Below are 21,594 nucleotides of genomic sequence, written 5' to 3' on the forward strand. Positions count from 1 at the left end.
TACAGACTTAAATTAACAAGGAGGAAGGTGAACGATGTACTCAAAATAAGTGATTTAAGAAACCTCTTTCGGGGTGCCTGGGTGGCTCAATCGGTTGAGTGTCCGACTTCAGCTCAGGTCATGATCTCCCGGCTCGTTAGTTCGAGCCCCACGTTGGTCTCTGTGTTGATAGCTCAGAGCCTGGAGCCTGCTTCATATTCTGGGTCTCCCTCTCTCTCTCTGCCCCTCCCCTGCTCACGCTCTCTCTCTCTCTGTGTCTCAAAAATAAATGAACATTAAAAAAAATTAAAAAAGAAACCTCTTTCATATCAGTAATGCTGAGGTCACCAGAAACACGCATGCGCTCACAGGCAGGGGACCAGCCCCTGCTCCTTTGCAAAACCACCTGCTCTTGGTGGTTACATCCCCCTATGTAAACACCAAATTATCATTTGAATTTGGTTAGGGGTAAACAATTTGAAACTAACAAGAAAGCTGGTTAATTTTATTTCCTTAAATTTCAAAGTCAACAAATTAAAAATTTCAAATTCTTAATGCTCTATTCTGGCTTCATAATGGATTCATTGTTTTATTTATCCTGCTTAGACGCTCTTTTTCCTGCTTAGATGCCCAGAGCTAATGAGCCTAAGATCATGGATTTGAGCCCTTTGGGAGCCAATTAGCTTTCGTATATTTTGTAACTCCAGACTGTGCTTAAATCCTAGGCAGAAACCCACAGTGCATGTGATGACCCAGAGACACAAGGAAAAAAAAAAAAAAAAAAAAGACAAAAGTTGTGCATGGAACTAAATAGGCCTGTGATACCTCCCGTGACAAAGCTCTCTAGAGTGTGGGTTCACTTGAGGGTAGCCAGAAGCAACAGTATCACATGTGAAACAGCGACACAGTACAGATTCTAGGAGTGAAGAAGCCAAGAGACTGGACTAGAGGAGCTGCTGTTGACGTAGGAAGACTGCCGGGTGTTTGAGTCCTCACTACAGAGGGTTTGAATCAGACCCACCCTCCAGACCAGAGAAGAACAAATTTGGGATCGGGAGGGAGGGAGGGTAACAGTTGTGTTGAGTAAGGGCAAGAAGGAAGAAACAAGTGAGCACAGGAAAAATAGGACAAGACAACTAAAAATCACTACAAAAATAGTGGCAGTGAATACTCATGTATACGTGCATATTCATTTCACTCATCAGTTAAAAGACAAAAATCAGTTGAGTGGGTTTAAAGCAAACCCAACTACACTATTTGCAAAACACATCCTTCAAACATAGAACGCATAAAGTTTGAAAGTGAATGAATGAACAGTATATGCCCATGGAAACAAACAAAAGCAGAAGTGGTATTGCTGCGTAAAATCCAGATAACACTGGATTTACGGAACGAAACATCTAGAGACGCAAAGGACTTATGATGACAGTGTTAAACTCATGAAGGGGACAAGAAACTTCTAACCTTGTATGGATCTAAGTTCATTATTTTCAATCTATGTAAAACCAACAACTGCAAAGAGAAATAGACACATGTACATGATTATGGAAATTTCTATCCTACCTCTCTCAGTAGTTGGTGGATCAAAATGACCAGAAAACAAACAAGCGATAAGTCTGTAGAAGACAGTTTACAAGTTTCATCTCTTCAAGTGATTTATATCGCTCCATCTAACAACCCGAAAATGCACATTCGCTTTTCAAGCACATTTTTACAAACATTTACCACATATAAAACAGTAATTCAGTCCCAACAAATCTCAAAAAAATCTATATCACAGAGAATATGTCCTTTGAAGACAAATGCTATTAAGCTAGAAATCAATGGCAACCACATAAAGTTATAAAAATTCATATATTTGGGACTAAGCTTCTAAATAACTTTTGAGTCGAAGAGCTCATAACAGAAAGTAGGTAATACTTACAATTGAAAGGAGGACATCATATTTCAAAATGCATCCAGGGTAACTAAAATAGTATTTAAAGCTGACTTAATATTTAAGCTTAAATTGAAAAAAAATGAGGAAAATTAACAAGTCATCAGGTAATAAAAAAGAAAAAAAACTGGACGAAAGCCAAAGGAAGAAAATGATAGTTGAGATAGACGTTAATAAAATAGAATATATACAATAAAGCAGTTTAACAAAGTTTTTATTACTGCAAAAACTGAGAATGATACTCAACTTTGTGTGCAATTGACCACAAGTGGGAAAATGATTGAAGATCTAAATAAATAATGTTAGGAATGCAAAAGGGAGCTTAATATAGTTCCAACACAAATTACATTTAAAATATTTTTAAATACCATGAAAATATATTTGTCAAAAATTCAAATACTAAAGGTAAAAAAAATCATATAAAATTTAAGTTATAAAAACTAAGTGAAGATTACGTAGAAAATTGGAACATTTTTTTAAACATTACCAAAACTGAATTGGTGATTTAAAATCTTTCTGCACAAGTACACTACAATGACTGTTTTTTGTTTTAAACAATTATTTATTTTTGACAGAGCAGGAGGGGAGGGGGCAGAGACAGAGGGAGACCTAGGATCCTAAGACGGCTCCACACTGAGAGCACAGAGCCTGACGAGGGCCTTGAGCTCACAAACCATGAGATCATGACCTGAGCCGAGGTCTGACACTTAACCAACAGAGCCACACAGGCATTCCACCGTGACTGTTTTGATGGAATGTCCTACAAACACTCAAGGATCAACCAGTACTTGTGGAATCAAGGAAAGCACTCCTCCTCTGTAAACTATGCAACTTTCCATTTATATGGTGCACAGAGTCCTTAAACTGCTCATCCTGTGCTCCGTGGTAACAGTCATGGACATCGCTTTGTACGTGTCTTGTCAACGAGTCCTTCCATCAGGGATGTTGCAGGGCGTTCTTAGCCGTGAGGACATGAGCAGTATCTGAGATAAGCATTGCTTCACACCAGAAGGCTTCGAGAACAAATTATGCATAGTCATCACACATTGCCCAGGGAAAACAGCTAGTTCACTCTTGCCCTCTGTACTGGTTCACGCGTCTATCCGTGTGTCTGTGCGTGTGTGCGTGTATGTGTATGAATATACATGTATTAATTGCTCTCCTACAATTTAAAATGCAGTTAAGTTCCTCACACAGGACAACGCCGACTGGTTCTCAAACCATCGTTCCAGGCTGACATGTGCCTACATTCTCCTGGGGCCGCCCCATTGTTAAGTATTCCGAGCATCACTCCTGCCTATGAGCGTCTCTTCTATAAATGCACGAATTCTGGGTCTCACTTCATGCTGTGTGCAAGTTTTCCTGTGGGTTAACTGGTAGTAACCTGCTTTGTTCCTCGGAAACCACTTGGACCGTAATACGTTTAGTAGTTGCTTGTTCCACCGACTTCGTGGTTTGCAATTTTAAGCTTAAAATGTTAATATTTGATCTTTGAGAAGACTCCAACTTCATTCACTGCTGTTTAAAAATATTTGTCATCCTTTGCAAATATATTAAAAAGCCATTCATTCAGAAGCAACACTTTGGTCGACAGCGAGAGGAGAAAAGTAATCAGTATTGACCTCTGCGCTAAGCACTTACACTAGATCGGTAGACTTATGTAAATTTTCCCTTAAATGTTCATCATTTCCAAATGAATTATTCACTTCACAAGTTTTTTCTGTGTGTTTTATCAGAGGGAATGCAAATGATTACATGGCAGTGGAATTTAATTTCCAATTGAAAGAGGTATCAACATTTTACCATGCAGGGACTAATCAATTAGGCTTTCTTTACGGCCTTTTTTTAAAAATTCCATTTCTGTACTGGACCGGGAGTGGGATGGGGGGGGGGGGGTAGGTGTGCTCAGCTCCCCGGACTCCGGCCTCCCCTTTACCGTGAGCTGGTCCATGTATCCACAGTGGACATCCGTGTCCTCCTGCGAGCCCGTCTCTGTCAGCCCTGTCCTCACAGCCGCTGCCTTCACACACCATCACTGCCTCCACCCTGCTATCTTGAGGGCCTCCCCTGTGCTGACAGGCATCTCTGGTTCCTCCATTCACGTTGCCTTGAGGAGTCTTCCTACAAACATCCACGTGTTCTTATTAGTTATAAGTCCTCACAAACCCAAAACCTTCCAGGCAGGCAGGGGTAGGGGTCCTAAAATCTACAGTCTGTCGTTCATAAGAATCACGAAAGCCTTTTCCTCCCAAATTTCCCCCATGCTTCCCCATTTTCCTTTCACTTATGAGCTTTGCTGCTTTCTGTCTGTGCTTTGCTATCTTGCCTGTCCTTGAAGTCCTGTTTCAAATGTTTCCTAAAACATCCTCAAATACTGCAGAGATTTTTATTTTATTTTAACGTGTATTTATTTTTGAGAGAGTGAGTGCACGTGCATGTGCACAAGCAAGCAGGAGGAGGAGAGGGGCAGAATGAGAGGGAGACACAGAATCCGAAGCAAGCTCCAGGTTCCGAGCTGTCAGCACAGAGCCCGACGTGGGGCTTGGGCTCACAAACCGCAAGATCATGACCTGAGCAGAAGTCAGGCGCTCAACCCACTGAGTCCCCAGGTGCCCCTACTGCAGAGATTTTCAAAACAATGTTAGCATAGTTATGTGTTTTCTGTGATTAAATACTTCATAAGTACCTCAACTTCTTGGCTAGACTGTTTGATGTTGGTTGAACTGTGTGTTAGCCATATCCCTGTGGCTCGCTCACTCTAGTGCAATCTGGCATCAGTGTCTTCCACATAAAGGGCTTTACTTAAATTACTAACACACACATCCCTCAACTGAAGGGATTTTTTTTCTCCAGGTACCATTTTCTTTGTCTTCTCAATTGCTTTTGAAATGTATGACTTCCCAAAGCGTCTCTTCTTTGGCTTCTTTGATTGCTTTTCTGATTCTTCTCGTGGTTTTTAGGGCAACATTTCTCAGCGTGTTGCATGTTCATTTTCTCGTTCCCCCTTTTAAAGTTGGATTGCTTCAGGGCTTTGTCATTAATATTGTATCTTCTTATTTCCTAGGCTATCTTATCCTGGATGCTATCACCAACTCCCTGCAAATAACTCACAAATACAAATCTTTAACATAGACCCCTCATCCAAGAATACTAATGCTTGATCTAGATACTAACTTGGCACCTTCCCTAAAATATCTCTACTCCATCTCATGTCATTAAGAAAAAGAACCCATAATCTCTGTGTGCCCCAATCAGCTCAAAACCCCACTAATCTGGTTCTTTCTGTTGTTCCTTATATCAGTGGATAAAATCATTCATTCACGCAGTGTGAATCACTCATTCACCTGGTGTGCTGTATCTTAGTTCAAAGGTCGCTTCTTTAAGGGAGCCTTACCTGATGCCCCAGAATGGAACACAGCCTGGCCTTACGAGTTTACCTGTGCTACTGTTATCTCTGTAGAATTTCTTACTAGTTGTCATTTCAAATTTAGTTCATTATTTGGTTTTGTTTGCCCAGCTAGGTTGTATACTCCTTAATGCAGGAGAATTTGTCTGTTTTTCGCTTCTTCATCTCCACGGCATCTAAAATGGTACATGACACTTGGTGCGAAGTTGACAAATATTGAAAAAGTACACAACAGACTTTCAACAATTAATTTTGCCAAATGTTGTTAAGCTCCTAAAGCATAATGGCGTTTTTCCAAGGGAGAGGTGATGGGAACGGGAGCAAATACGTGCAAAGTGGGCAAACAAGGAAGTGTGGGATTTGTGAAGAAACTGTTAGAAGTACTCATGACTCAGGAGCCGTGTGTGGATGAGAGAATGTTGGGAAAATTGCCTGGAAATCTTGGAGAAAAATGAGGTAGAAGGTAGAGACCAAGATTATGGCAGTCACTGCACTAAGGGAGCTGCGGAGGCGGGGGGCACACACTGTGTCTTGAGAAGAATAAGCGCTGAGTGGGGAGGGTTCCAAGCTGGAGGCGACAGTTGGCAAGGCTGTGGCTGTGAAGATGATGCAGCGGTGGCCACGGGTACTCAACGATGAAGGAAGGGTGGTTGTCTTGTTTCAGCAGAAGAGGTTTATACAAGGTCTTTAATATGCATGTATCTAATGCTCAGCGGGAGTACCTGTAGGAGCATATCTGAAAGTATTTAGCCATGCATTATTTTATTTCTACAAAATAGTCCTCTCGTTCATATAGCTAATACATCTTTTGTGTCTATGCCAGGAATGTAAATAAAACAATTATAAAATCTTCCTCATTCTGTTTATATACATATATGTGTGTGTGTGTGTGTGTGTGTGTATTCTGTTTATATATACACATCTTGCCACTAATTATAAGTTTCTGTATAGGAAAGTCACTCATCTGTGTTTTAATTTTTTTAATGTTTATTTGTGAGAGAGATAGGCAGAATCTGAAGCAGGCTCCAGGCTCTGAGCTGTCAGCGCAGAGCCCAACGGGGGGCTCAAACTCAGCAGCAGTGGGAACACGACCCAATCAAAGTCGGACACTGAACCGACTGAGCCACCCTCGCATCCCTCGTCTGTATTTTATTTTTAGTTTTTTTTTCCTTTGGTTATTTATTTATTTTTTTTTCAATATATGAAATTTATTGTCAAATTGGTTTCCATACAACACCCAGTGCTCATCCCAAAAGGTGCCCTCCTCAATACCCATCACCCACCCTCCCCTCCCTCCCACCCCCCATCAACCCTCACCTCATCTGTATTTTAAATAGTGCCCTTAGTGACCTAAGTAATGGGGAAGAGAAATTGCCTGTCAGTCAATGAACCAATCAATCAGAAGTTGCCCTTCAGTCAAATCTCACACCAGCTGAGCTGAGCCACAGGAGTCGAGGTTGGCTGGTAGCGTGATGAAGGCAGGTCTTACCTTGCATGCTGTATAGTGGTTACTCAGACCTGCAGTCACCAGTTGAGGCAAATGTGTCTCAGCTTTGTCAGGTGAGGGGATACTGAGGATGTGACACAAAAGCTTATCAATAAGTTGTATGCTTCTCAACACGGAGTATAAGCTCCCTAATGATTTGGTCTATGTATGTCTTGTTTCCTGTTCTAGCAACCGGGACTAAGCAGTTCCAGCCTGAGGGAGGTGATGAACAACAGAGGTTTTCAAAGTTGTGTTATTCCAAAGTCCTGATGACAGAGTAGCTCTGGGTGGGGCCTTACATGATGATTGTTCCTTGTTCCTTGGGTTAAGGGGGAGTGCAAGAGGAAATATTATGCATATTTATGTATATAAAGAGGTCAGATATATACAGAGCTGAACCTGATTGATTTGGTCAAGTCTATCAACTAATGTAAATTTCACATTCATGAGGTTTTTTAAAAGGACAATTATTATTGATCTACCTATATTATCTTTAGCCTAATCTATCTTCCACAGTTTCAATGATGTCCATTCAGGCAGTATGTTAGAGTTCGCCAGGGAAACAGAACTAGAGAGAGAGCATGCTATTGATTATAAAAATTGATTCCTGTGATTATGGAGGCTGGGCAGTTCCACCCTCTGTAATCTGCAAGCTGGAGACCCTGGAGAGCAGGGCTATGATTCAGCCGGAGTCTGAGGGTCTGAGAACTATGTGGTGAGGGTCTAGGTGCCACAAACGTGGATCCCTGATGCCCAAAGGCAGAAGATGGATGACCCAGCTCAAACAGAGAGGGCAAAGTCCCCCATCCTATGCCTTCTGTTCTGCTAGGGCCCTGGGTGGATTGGACGGGCCCACCCATGTTGGGGAGGGGTGTCTTCCTTCTGTTCTGGTAAGGCCTGGATGGATTGGATGGGCCCACCCACGTTGGGGAGGGGTGTCTTCTTCACTCAGTTTATCAGTTCAAATGCTAGTCTCCTCCAGAAATACTTGCAGACACATCCAGAAATAACGTTATCAGATATCCATGCATCCATGAACATGGTCAATTTGATACATAATCATTAACTATCACAGACTGTAATGTTGGTTACACAAACCTGTTATCTCAGAAGTTTAAAGATGTCAATTTAAAAAATAAGATATGAATACTGCTTGATTATTTGAGAAGAATTATTTAGATGTAGTTATTACCAACTTTAGTAGCAACAGAGACTTTGTGACAATATGTCTAAGGTTGTGGTCTTAGCCTTAAAAGCACTTATATTATGGCATCATTTGATATTAAGTGGGAAGAAAAAGGGCAAATACTTGCTTTACATAGGCTGATCTTGGACACACAAAACCCCTTGAATTTTAGTGCAGAGGCTGTACCAAAATTGAAGTGAAGTAACCAAAGGGCTAAAAGAGAACTATAGGCCCAGGCCTTTCTGGTCAAAAACCAGCCTTTCAGGTGATGGTGTTTGGCCCCCCAATCTGCCAAGCGCACCATACAAGATAAAAGGGGGGGAAACTTGAAAAATAAAAGGTTTTATTTGTCACTTTGTTGAGCAAAGCTGGGTCACAACTCGATAAACAAAGTGAATATGTAATTTGTAGGTTATCTACATTTGGGTGAATGTGTTTTTGTTTTGTTTTGTTTTGTTTTGAGAGGCTGAAGTCTGAAGGGGAAAAAAAAGAGTTGAGTCACTTCAATCTGTGACATCAATGTTTATTTTGTGTTCATTTTTGATCCTGAGCTTTCCTCCAAGCTTAAGAGAGTTTTGTAATGTGCCCTCTTCCAAATCAGAAGACGAATCACCAAATATATATGCAATACTCTCACCCCATGTGTATGTGTTTATGTGTGTATGTGTGTAGGAAATCAGAAAGAATGCTGTGTCTCATTCGGTGAATAGGGACTAATTAATAAGCATTGAAAGCAAGAATATACAATGCCCTAGAAAAATGTTTAGACGTTTACTTCTCTCTCGCACTGTGCTAATTATTAGATTGCGTGAAAACTGCAATGCATGCTATGTGTCAATAGAAAATTCACCAAGTTTATATTTTAAAATATCTATCCATAAAAACCTATTAATTTATAATTAAGAGTGCATAATCAAATATCATATGTCCTTACATATGTGGCTATAATACATTCTAATGAGCCCTGGTCCCTTATAGATCTCTCTTATATTTTATTAATTAAGCTTTTAAAAATAGTGTTTCACTCTGCCCCTCCCCCGTTCATTCTCTGTCTCTCTCTGTCCCAAAAATAAATAAAAAACGTTGAAAAAAAAATTTTAAAAATAGTGTTTCATACTGAGTGAATTAAAAATTATTATGTTACTTTTTACTGTAAAGTTTTGATGTAGTTTAAAAAAGCTTTTTAGAATCTCTTCATACTTTACACTGATTATTGAAATTCTACACCTTAACATGGGTTCTGAATGGTTTTCTTGTTCAGAAATAAGATCTGAGAAATCTGAGGAGTCTGATCTTTCAACAGCTTCTCTATCCAGGGAGAGGACAGTGGTTTCATGAGAGGAAAAACCAATTTCTGTAGAAATTCTGTTGGTGCTGTAATTCCAAAGGATATTGGAAGGGTTTAATCCAAGGACAGTATCCACAAGAAGGCTAGGGTCCTGTGGGAGACACTTTTAGGTTTGAGTTCACTGAGGTGCTTATTCTTCAGCTCTGTGACGTTTAACAACTGCTTAATTTTTCTAAACCTCACTTTTCTTCCTTTGTAAAATTTGGATGTGACAGTACCTACGTCATTGAGTTGTAAAAATTAAGGATGATAAAGAGCACACATATAGTGATGAGCACTGAGTGATATACAAAGTTGTGGAATCATAATATACATGCTGAACTAATATAACACTGTATGTTCATTAGACTTCAGTTAAAACAGTAGTGAAAAAAGAAAAAAAAAAGATTTGTGCTGAACATGATAACTGCCATCATCTGGGGTTATATTCATTTTCTGTTACCACACTATGAAATGATACACAGTGATCCCATGCAGTAACTTTTGGGGTCTGTGAAGGGATATACATTTCTGACTCCATTTACTGTTGGAAGCTAGGATGTCTTCATACATCTGTACTTTCTGGACCCAGTAACTTGTAGACCTTGACTTGATCCCTCTCCACGATAATCCTTGCTTAGTAAGATTTTATACTGGCAAAGTATAAATAGAATGATTATTGGTAGTTTGGTTCAAAAGTTACTAACTGAAGATATCAAGAATGAATTTGTGTTAAAGGATAAAGGACTTCCCAAATGACCAATAATTTTGCTGAGATTCAAGGAAGAGTTTTTATATATTTAAATGTATTTTATCAATGGACAATAAATAAATAGAAGACTTTAAAAAACAAGAAGCTTTGGGTAGAACTCAGTTGTCCACAGTTGAGAGCACTTCTCTTTTTGTATGTTAGATGTGGATCCCATCTTTATCTTCAGCTGCACCGTGCAGTGGGCCCCCCTTTCTCTGCAAAGTTGCTGACATGCCCAGTCTACTCGGCCTTTCTGAAGAAAGGAGTATCTCTGTCTATTCATTGAGGAAGACATTGGAAGATCATGACTATTACACCATCATGGCCCTGACTGTCTCACCCATGGTCGTTTTGCCCACGGGGGTAACTCTGGATGACAGAGGAATCTACAGATACCTGAGTAGAGAAGCCTTCATGGCTCATCATTGCCCACAGCTGTTCTTAATGTTGGTTCCCCGGGACTCCCCTTCCACTCCTAGAAAGTCAAATAGGCTCCTTTTGCTTTATTTTCCTCATCTCGGAAATATGGATATGAAAGGGACTTACCACCTAGCATTGCTATAAGGACTAATATATATTTATGTGATACACATATATGAGGTTCACATGCTTCCTGCTGACACATCACAAAAGCCCATTGAATAATGGTATCACTGTAAGAGCAACAACGGTAACCAGGAACCTGGGAAGCAGTGGCCACCCTAAGGCCGAGGAAACAAATGGAAGTGGTAGGAATTACAGAACCTGGAAGCCCCGAGGAGCAGCTGAACAGAGCTGATGCTTTGAAAGGGGGTCCAGCCCAGCATCACCAGGAAATGTGCACACAGCGTGTCTGCAGCAGAAAAGCCCGGTGTAGACACCGGCACGCTCTGGATCAGCCTTGGCCTGCAACAGATGACAGAGAACGTCTCCGACGTTCTCCCCAGCTGATTTCTGGTGGCTCCTGTTGAGTAGATTGTAGTCAGCAGGAAACAGTGCATGCACAGTGAGCGGTATCTCTCACGGGTGATGGAAGGGACAGAAGCATGGCCTTTATTTGCTGTCTGCACTCTGGCAGTCACGAATCCTGGCAGAAGTGTCTGTGGCTGCTGTGTCACTGTCTGTCCTGGAGAGCTAATGGTGGCTCTGAGTAATACTGTGACCAGTCGTTCCCAGGAGCTGCTTCACAAGCAACAGCAGCCCCAGCAGTGATGGCTTCTGGAAACATGGCTCCCAAACCTGCACAAGACTCAGTCCCCAGATCAACAAAGGGCTCTGTTGTGGTCTCAGCATTATCTTCAGGAAGGAATTCACCTCACGTTGGTTGAGCTCTCGAGTGACACCTAGGTCATCAGAAAACCTTTCAGGAAAATTACCCCATGCAGCTGACCTCAGAATGTTCTGTGGGGAGTGAGGAGGACAACACTTTTAATGCATTGAAGGGGCAGCAGAGAAAAACCTCGATTATGCCAAATAAGGACACTAAGAAGCAGACAAATCAACTTTTCTATTACAATTATCATCGGAAGAAAACCAAAACAAACAACAAACACTATTTTTCTGCCAAAAAAGTTGGAGAGGCATGATCTAAGTAGGGAGGAGAGCTCTTTCAAGTGAAAACACTTACCTTTTGAGTAACTCGTTTGACAATCCTTATTTTCTCCACGCGTCCTACTCCTGGAACTTCAACAGGGAGCATTGGTAGTGTGTGGACCTGCACTAGGCAACAGCTGTGTTAGAACAAAGTTCTTGGTATTCTGCCAAAACACAATGGAATTCACTCTTGCGTAGGTGTTCCTGGAACACCTTGATCTCCACGTTCTTTGTGCTACAAGAAAGTCTCTGGGGGAAGAAGTAAGTGAGGACAAGGATATAACTAAAGGTTTCAATGGTTTTATTTTTTAAATTTTTTTAAAAATTTTTATTTATTTTTGAGACAGAGAGAGACAGAGTGCAAGTCGGGGAGGGGCAGAGAGAGACGGAGACACAGAATCTGAAACAGGCTCCAGGCTCTGAGCTGTCAGCACAGAGCCCGATGCGGGGATTGAACCCACGAACCACGAGATCATGACCTGAGCCAAAGTCGGACGCTTAACCGACTGAGCCACCCAGGCGCCCCTTTAATGGTTTTAAAATAATACTAGAAAATTCCTTCTTCATTAGCAAAGTTTCCTGCTACATTACTGGAGGTTTCTGTTTTGATTTGTCTTCAATGGTGAGTAACAAACACAACTCAAGCTGACTCACAGGATTAAATGGAAAGCAGGGCTGGTTTAGGCATGGCTAAAAGCAACAACTCAAATGGTGTCATCCCTGAATGATCCCTGCATTCATCTTCAGGTTCTGCATGATTCCAGTGTCTGATGGTTAATTTTATGTATCAATTTAGGTACCTGAGGTCCAACGTTATTTTGGATGTTTCTGTGACGATGTTTTTGGATGAGATTAATATTTAGTTGATAGACTAAAGTATATTGCTCTCTCTAGTGTAGTGGGCCTTGTCCAATCAGGTGAAGGCCTCAGTGGGGATGGGGTGGGGCGGAGTGCGGGGCAGTGAGCAAGAGGAAATTCCTCCTCCTGACTGCTTTTAAACTGGGATTGAGTTTTTTCCTTGCCTTTGGACCCAAACTGAAACATGAGCTTTTCCTGGGCGTTAAGCCTGCTGGACTTTGGGCTAGACCTACATTGGCTGTCCTCGTTCTCAGACCTCGGTTTGAGCTGCGAATTATACCATTAGTTTTCCTAGGTCTCCCTTGCTGACTATAGTTGTTGGGATTTGCCAGCCTCCAATTCCTTATCATTTTTCTTATAATCTCCCTCTCTCTTTATCCAATTGACCTGTGGACAACCCAGGTCTGAACTGTGCAGGCCCACTTACATGCAGATATTTTGCAGTACTCTAAATGCGCCTTCCCCTCCATATAATTCTCCTGCCATCTTCTTTTCTATAACTTTATGGTAAGAATACAATATATAATACATGTACAAACTAATCAACTGCTTATGTTATCTGTAAGGCTTCCTTCTGGTCAATGGGAGGCTGGCTGCTAGTAGTAAAGATTTTGGGGAGTCGAAATTGTACATGGAATTTTGACTGGGGAGGGGGTCAGCAACCCCAACTCGTGTGTGTGTGTGTGTGTGTGTGTGTGTGTGTGTACGTACACACTCCATACTTACACATTAAACACTCTGTTAGGTCCGATTCTCTGAAAAAAGGATGATTGATTAATACATGACGAGTTTGTTTCCAGAGACTAGGGAGGCCCTTTCCTATGTTAGGTGGCAAAAGCAGATTTTGATGGTTACAGGCTTACATTCTACCAGTACAACAATCTAGGAGGAAGGATAACACTTCCCTGACGTTGTTCCTTCCGTGGGCAAGCCTCATTGGTTGGACGTAGATTGTTTCTATTGCTGTGCATCTGAATATGGAGTGCACTGTGCTGCCTGTAGATCAGTTACCAGCCTCTGGACCTGGAGGATGGATCCCACTTGCTAGAACCACTTGAGTACAGGAAGAGTGGCTTCTCGAAGGATAATTGGGGTGGTGTTATCAGCTGCTTTAACAGTGATGAAGAACATAACCTCTCGTGACACTGTTCCCATTAACCATGATTTGCTGATTGTTAAATCCACACTATTGGCCCCCGTGATAACATACAGCTCACTGGTACAGATACTTATATGTACATTTCTTTTTAAACCCCTCAAGCAAAGCACATAATCATTGGCTTTCTTTTGTTTTAGGCGTTTCCCCTCCCTTTTTCCTTATAAATAATCATGGGATTCACTCAGAGTCTTGAAATGAAGAACCTAGCATTTTTTGCTTGATTACGGAACATGCAATTGCTAGGAAGTCCAGATAATCTTTCATAGATCCCATATAGCTGTGTTTTCTGTACCAAAATTCATGACATAGTATCTCCTGATGAGTAGAGGTATATTCATGGCAACAAGGCAAAGAAATTTAAAATCAAAGCTACCTTGAAAACCTAGAATGAGTCATTTAAATGCCCAAGAGAAAAAGAGGATCTTCTATCAATAAAACTCAAATAACCACCTTGTCAGATAATTCCCCAAGTTAATCAACCCAACTGAACCAGTGCATTGGCAATGGTGAGAGCAGTTCTCCTAAAAAAGTTACATGCAAAACATATTTAGTAAAATGTTTTCATATTTTATCATGCGTCAGAATTTCTTATTTTCATTGAGGTATTGTTGACACACAATGTTATGTTACATTCAGGTGTAAAATATTCTATTCAAAACTCAATATTCAATATTCAGTTGAATATAGAATTTAGTAATTCTATATTAATAATATATACTCTATATTATGAGACGCTCACCAGGGTAACTGTAGTTTTTACTTTCTATGACCATGTGTTGTTATAATATTACTATATTCTTTGTGCTGTAGTTTTCATCCCTATGACTTTTTTTTTTTAATTTTTTTTTTTTTAACATTTATTTATTTTTGAGACAGAGAGAGACAGAGCATGAACGGGGGAGGGTCAGAGAGAGAGGGAGATACAGAATCTGAAACAGGCTCCAGGCTCTGAGCAGTCAGCACAGAGCCCGACGCGGGGCTCGAACTCACATACTGCGAGATCGTGACCTGAGCCGAAGTCGGACGCTCAACCGACTGAGCCACCCAGGCGCCCCTGACTTATTTTTTTTTTTAATAACTGAAAGTTTCTACCTTTTCTCCCAGTTCTCCCATTTCTCCACCCCCCTCCCATCTGCCAGCCACCAGTTTGTCCTGTCTGTGAGTCTGGTTGTTTCAGTTTGTTTGGTTCATTTGAGTTTTTTAGGTTCCACATATAAGTAAAATCATATGGTAGTTACCTTTCCTTGCCTGAATGATTTCACGTAGCATAATACCCTTTAGGTCCATGCATGTTGTGACAAATGGCAAGATTTCATTCTTTTTTATGGGTGAGTAATATTCCATTGAAGATACCACATATTCTATATCCATTCATCTATCAATGGACGCTTGGGCTGTTTCCATATCTTGGCTACTATAAATAATGCTGTAATAAACAGAGGGCACAATAAATATCTTTTTGGATTAGTGTTTTCATTTCCTCTGTGTAAATACCCAGTAGTGAAATTACTAGATCACGTGATATTTCTATTTTCAATTTTTGAGGAACGTCATACTGTTTTCCAGAGTGGCTGCATCAGTTTGCATTCCACCTGCAATGCAAGAGGGTTCCCCTTTCTCTGTATCCTTGCCAACATCTGTTGTTGCCTGAGTTGTTTATTTTAGCTGTTCTGACAGGTGTGAGGTGGTATCTCATTTGGTTTTGACTTGTATTTCCTTGATGATGTGTGATGCTGAGCATATTTTCATGTGTTTGTTGGCCATCGGGATGTCTTCTTTGGAAAAATCTCTAGTTAACTCCTCTACCCATTTTTAATTGGATCATTTGTTTGGTATTGAATTATATGACTTCTTTAAATAATTTGGACCTTAGCCCTTTATCAGATATATTGTTTGCAGATATTTTCTACTATTCCATAGGTTGCCTTTTTGTCCTATTGATGGCTTTTCTCACTGTGCAAAAGCTATTTAGTTGGATGTAGGCCCAATAATTTGATCTCGCTTTTGTTTCCTTTGCCTGAGGTAACATATCCAGAAAAGTATTGCTAAGGCTGATGTCCAAGAGATTACTACCTTTGTTTTCTCCTAGGAGTTTTATGGTGTTAAGTCTCACATTTAGGTCTTTAATCCATTTTGAATTTATTTTTGTGCATGATGTGAGAAAGTGGTCCAGTTCCATTGTTTTGCATATGGCTCTTCAGTTTTCCTAACACCGTTTGCCGAAGAGACCGTCTTTCCCCATTGCATATTCTTGCCTCTTTGTCATAGGTTAACTGACCATATAGTTATGGGTTTATTTCTGGACTCTGTTCCATTGATCTGTGTGCCTGTTTTTGTGCCGATACCATACTGTTGTGATTACTGTAGCTTTTCAGATTTTTTTTTCCTTTTAAATGCTAATACTCTATGGTGTGTATATATTTACATATATGAGAAATTGTTTAGTGGATACAGAATTTCAATTTGGGAAAGATGAGAGAAGTTCTGGAGATAGATGTGGTCACAGTTTCATGACAGTGTGAATGTACTTAATGCCATTAAAACTAGATGCTAAAAATGTCTAAAATGGTAAATTTTATGTTCTATACATTTTACCACAATAAAAAATACTCAAACGAGAAGTGCCATGTTTTAAATTATACTCTCATTTAGCAAATAAAATCATTCCTTTGTTTCTTTGTTTGTTTACTTGCCCAAAGAATTTGAAATGTGAGAGAGTTGCAATGGTTTCTGGAAAGTGCCACACACTAAGTTACCTTGTAAGGCTTTGTTTTTAAAAATAATCCAAGGTATGGGGCGCCTGGGTGGCTCAGTCGGTTAACCGGCTGACTTCAGCTCAGGTCACGATCTCGCAGTCCGTGAGTTCGAGCCCCGCGTCAGGCTCTGGGCTGATGGCTCAGAGCCTGGAGCCTGCTTCCAATTCTGTGTCTCCCTCTCTCTCTGCCCCTCCCCCGTTCATGCTCTGTCTCTCTCTGTCTTAAAAATAAATAAAACGTTAAAAAAAAAAATAATCCAAGGTAACATATGACAGTAGTACTTGTATCTCTACTGTGGCAACTGGCAGATAAGTAAGATGCTACCTGAAAATAAGATATTTTTGTAAGGAGTTTCGTGCTTCTGGACTCACTTTTGAAAAAAATAAATGCCCTGAAATGAATTTTTTATCCTAAAATTGATCACTATCGCCATATATTTATCCTCAATTTCAGGGAATGGCCAAGCATTTGACGTAGAAGTTGGATATCTTATCAGATCAATTAGGTATATTGAAATCAATGTTAGATGCTTAACAAACATACCTTACAATTCTATCTCACTGGAATGCCAATGAAAAACCAAATATAGCCTTTCAAGAAGATAATGCAATTAGGAGTACAGACTAGGCCATTGGGCCCTTTGGTTTTATGAGTGAATGATGGAAAACATTTGCCCTTTCTACCTTTTTTATGACAGAACCCTTAACAATAGATAAAATGCTTTTAATGGTAATTTTATTTAGAAACCTAGTATAAAAACTGAATGTATTTTATTGATTTTGTTATTTTAAAAATTCGAAGATCAGAAGAAATGTTCTGTATCCTGACAATGTTAATATCGTAGTGTTATATTGCGCTGTGACTCTGCACGATACGACCACTGGGGACATGGTGTAAAGGGGGTACGGCATCTTCCGTATCATTTCGTATAACTGCCTGTGAACCTATAGTTATTTCAAAATAAAACATTTAGTTTAAAACAGAAACTTACGTTAAAACAACTGCGTTGAAGTCCAAGGTCATCTACAACAACTCAACCTAATCTGAAACCTACAGTGTAATTGCTAAGGAGACATAGTTCTTACAGAATTGTAGAGCGATCAATAGCAACATTAGCCCCACCTGGAGTTCCTGGCCTCTCTTTCTTCTGCAAGTGTTGGGAAGTGTGATTTAGAACAAAAGAAGCTGCTTATAGGACAAATAGGGGCATAAGAATTCCAGAGTTATGACACATTGGCTTACAGTTAGAATTGTTTTCTGTTGATTTTTAAGAAAAAAAAAAAGTTCTCACGGTGCTTACTTGATCAGAAAAGGGTGTCAACGGGTACCCTTTTGAAAAGCAACCTTTCAGAGCTAAATCACTTTTTCTGATCTGGTCTCTGAGAAGTCGTTACTCATTTTACTTAACTAATTGGCTCACTTGGTAGAACAAGAAACGGACATTCTAGATTAGCCACTTTAAACACCTCTGGTGGCAAAGGAATTGCAATTGCACATAGAAATGTTGACAACTGGATTCTGGAATTACCTGAGTAGGACCAGTAATTTTCTTCCTCCTCAGAGACCACCATGACTCACTATGTTTTTAAAAAAATTTTTTTTAGAAGTAGGGTAGCTATTCTTGTCCATCCCCCACTATTGTCTCTACAAGATCATCTTCACAGATTAATAAGTCCACAATAGGGCTGATTTGGGTAAGACTTGGCTAATCCTAATCAAAAGATTTCCTTAGTAGACAAACACTGTTTTTCTTAACCGGCAAATATATTTGGTTCTTAGAAACACCGCAGGATTACCGTCAATGGAGTACTTTTACTTTGGTACTTTTAACAGTATTCAATACAGTTGTGTTTAACCCTGAGTTTTATACTTAGGGATTGAGTATCCACTGGCTTTCTGTTGTTACGATCATTATAATTAGCCGGGAGGCTGTTATGATGGAGAGGGAATGTGTGAGGGTGTGAACAAACTTGCGGGCAGTAAACACAAGGAAGGAAGGAGTAATATGAGAACTAAATAAGACTTAATTTTATTTTTTTTAATTTTTTTTAACATTTATTTATTTTTGAGACAGAGAGCATGAACAGGGGAGGGTCAGAGAGAGAGGGAGACACAGAATCTGAAACAGGCTTCAGGCTCTGAGCTGTCAGCACAGAGCCCGATGCAGGGCTCGAACTCAAGGACCACGAGATCATGACCTGAGCCGAAGTCGGCCGCTTAACCGACTGAGCCACCCAGGTGCCCAAGACTTAATTTTAAAACAAGATATGGGCCTTGGGGGGCAGAGAGGTCAGGTCATGGGCCCATTAAGAAAGATAGGGAATGGTGCTAAGCCTCAGGGAAGAGTCCCTTTAGAGGAAAAGACTAATTACACTGGAACATGTCGGTCTTGAGGTGATAGTATGGCACCTACTGGTAACTAGACTGTGGACAATACATCGCTGGGATGAAGAAATCACTGTCAGAATGAATATGCACATCGACAAATAAAGCAGAGGTGAGGGACGTGAAGGAAGAAAGAAGAGATGACGTCAGACATGAAGACAAGGTTCAAAATGTACACTCCTGAAAACCAAGAAAGGATGAAATTCACTGGTGATTGGGTGTGGATGTCCAGGGCTACAGATTAAATATGGACCTCAATAAACAAGATTTCTTCTTCTCTTCTTCCTGTGATAACGCCATAACTCCTAATTAAGGAAGAATTCATGTCTACGCAGGGCAGCTGGCATGTGCACTGCACAATTTCAAAGAGCATGACTGATGAAGAAAAGTGAGAGAAAATGCAATTTCCAGGATTCTTTCAAATGGAAACTCAGACCTATTATTGTATAATAAAAAAAAAAATAAGGAGAAAGGAAATCTCATATTCTGTGAAAGTCACGAATATTTCTAGAGTCCATTTTCTAACACAGAAATGTTAAATTTGGCCATTTTTATTTGTGACAATTTGCTTACTGTTGGGTGTCAGTTTTGTTTAAACCCATTGTGTGCATCTGTCTCTCTTTCCTACATTTATAAAATAAGGTGAAAGATGTTTCTCCTCCTCGGTGTCTTGTGCATGTGGCTTAATTACAGCTAGACAGAGTGAATGAAGCCTTGTTTATCAGAGATAGCACAGGTTGCTGGTGCATTATTAACATATGTCGGATTGGATATGGATTTGTAAAGAAGGTGAGAGAAAGGCTCTAGAGAAGCAAAAAGGGGAAAAGGATGGGTTTTCCTGTTTCTCAGACTCAGCAGGATCTCTCATTCACATCCTGTTGTCTGTTCCCCATCATGTCTAGCTTATGTCCATAGGCATTTCTCTCCTGCATGTATCTTACCTCTCCATCACGATAGTAACTAGTAACGTAGATGAGAACAAACATTGCCTTCTAATCTGGCTTCCGAAACAAGCCGGGGCAGAGGGTGGGTGGGGGTGGTGGATGGCGGCATGGACTCTGGGTTCATTACCGTGGCCCCATTGCTTTCTAGCTTTGTGACATAGGGGAAGCTTTACTCTGCCAATGCCTCAGTTTCTTTACATGCAAAAATTGCTAGTAATAGGTTTTCTCTTCTCCAAGGCATTACTTCCAACAGCTTGATACACGGGAGGAGTCATGTAGATATTATTTATTGTCATACCTAGCAAGAAAAGATCAGTTACTGAAACCAGTGGGATATTGTAATTTAATAGTTTATTAAAGAGCAAAGACGGGCGTCTGGGTAGCTCAGTCGGTTAGATGTCCAACTTCGACTCAGGTCATGGCCTCACGACTTGTGAGTTCGAGCCCTGTGTCAGGCTCTGTGCTGACAGCTCAGAGCCTGCAGCCTGCTTTGGATTCTGTATCTCCCTTTCTGCCTTTCCCTGTGCTCGCTTGCACTCTCTCAAAAATAACTAAACATTAAAAAAGAAAAAAAAAGCCAAGAATAAGTGTGAAGAATCATTCTAAGAGGCAGTATAACGTCACAGGTAAGATCACTGCTCTGCGAATACAAGGCCTTGGGCAAGACACCGAGACTCTTGACTCCTCTAGACTTGATTTCCTTCAGCCCTAAAATGGTGAAGATGATGGTGCCAAGCTCATAAATGTGTTACGATGTCCAAGTGTGAGCACGTGTGTATGTGTTAAGCTTAGCAAAGTCCCCGGCACACTGTTACCATACGTGTGGCATGCATTAGCTAGGGCTGACATGATTCCGTTGATGAGATTTCAACACTGAGGTTATTGGATTATGGTGTCATTGTCACTTAGTCCAGGCGTTTCCTTAATTGGGTACCAAGTTGTGATACTGTTTTCAGTGTGTTCACGGTACCCCAGGGACATAGGTGGGAAGGTGAAGGGAAAGACGAGGAAAACGAGCTGCTTGGATTTCCATGTAGACAGACGGCTATTTCATGATTTCATGAGTCTGCACAACAAATATCTCAAGTACTGGCAGCATAAAAAAATTATTAAACACGCATAAGTGGGAAAACCTCATTCTTCATAGATGAAGCGTATCACTTAGCATATGGGAATTTAGTTTCTTGGATTATTAATTTGAACTTAAATTAGGCCATTTACCTTTTTTTTTTTTTTTTCTGCGAGAAAGAAACGATGAGGGCTACTGAAACCTTCACCCTTGTTAGAGGGCAGGGTGGGTCTCATAGGCACATGTTATGCAGTACATTCAAGGAAGTGCAAAAAATTAGTTTTATTAGTGGGAATCCTACAGCTTCTTTAATTTTCACATAATTGTATATACATTTGCTAAGTAACTGTAACTAGACATACAAATCCGGGCATTGGTTCCAAAAAGTGTGGATAATACACAACCTGGCTGTAAATCTAAGCACAGTGGAAGGAAGTGAGCACATCGTATTCAGGTTTCACATAATAATTGTCTTTCTAGATTCTCTATTCTCTTTCATCAGTGCTTATATGAGTGAATAGTAATTATCCCCAACACGAACACAGGCGCTCTAGAATTTCTGACCTAACTGTGAGGGAAACCCATTAAAGGTGAGTGTTGCTGTTTAGGGGTGCAACCTGCTCAATGTGAGGGCACCTTGCCCCACGCAGAGCAGCAAGTACCTTTTTAAGAACGTATCCCAAATATTCCAAGGCAACATGTACTTTACCTTTTTTTAAAGTGTCTTTGCAGGTATCAAGAGAATGTAGTTATTTTGAGTGGATGGGTAATGAATCTATG

This window comes from Panthera uncia, chromosome D2 (genome assembly GCF_023721935.1).
Source record: "Panthera uncia isolate 11264 chromosome D2, Puncia_PCG_1.0, whole genome shotgun sequence".
NCBI classification, from domain to species: Eukaryota; Metazoa; Chordata; class Mammalia; order Carnivora; family Felidae; genus Panthera; species Panthera uncia.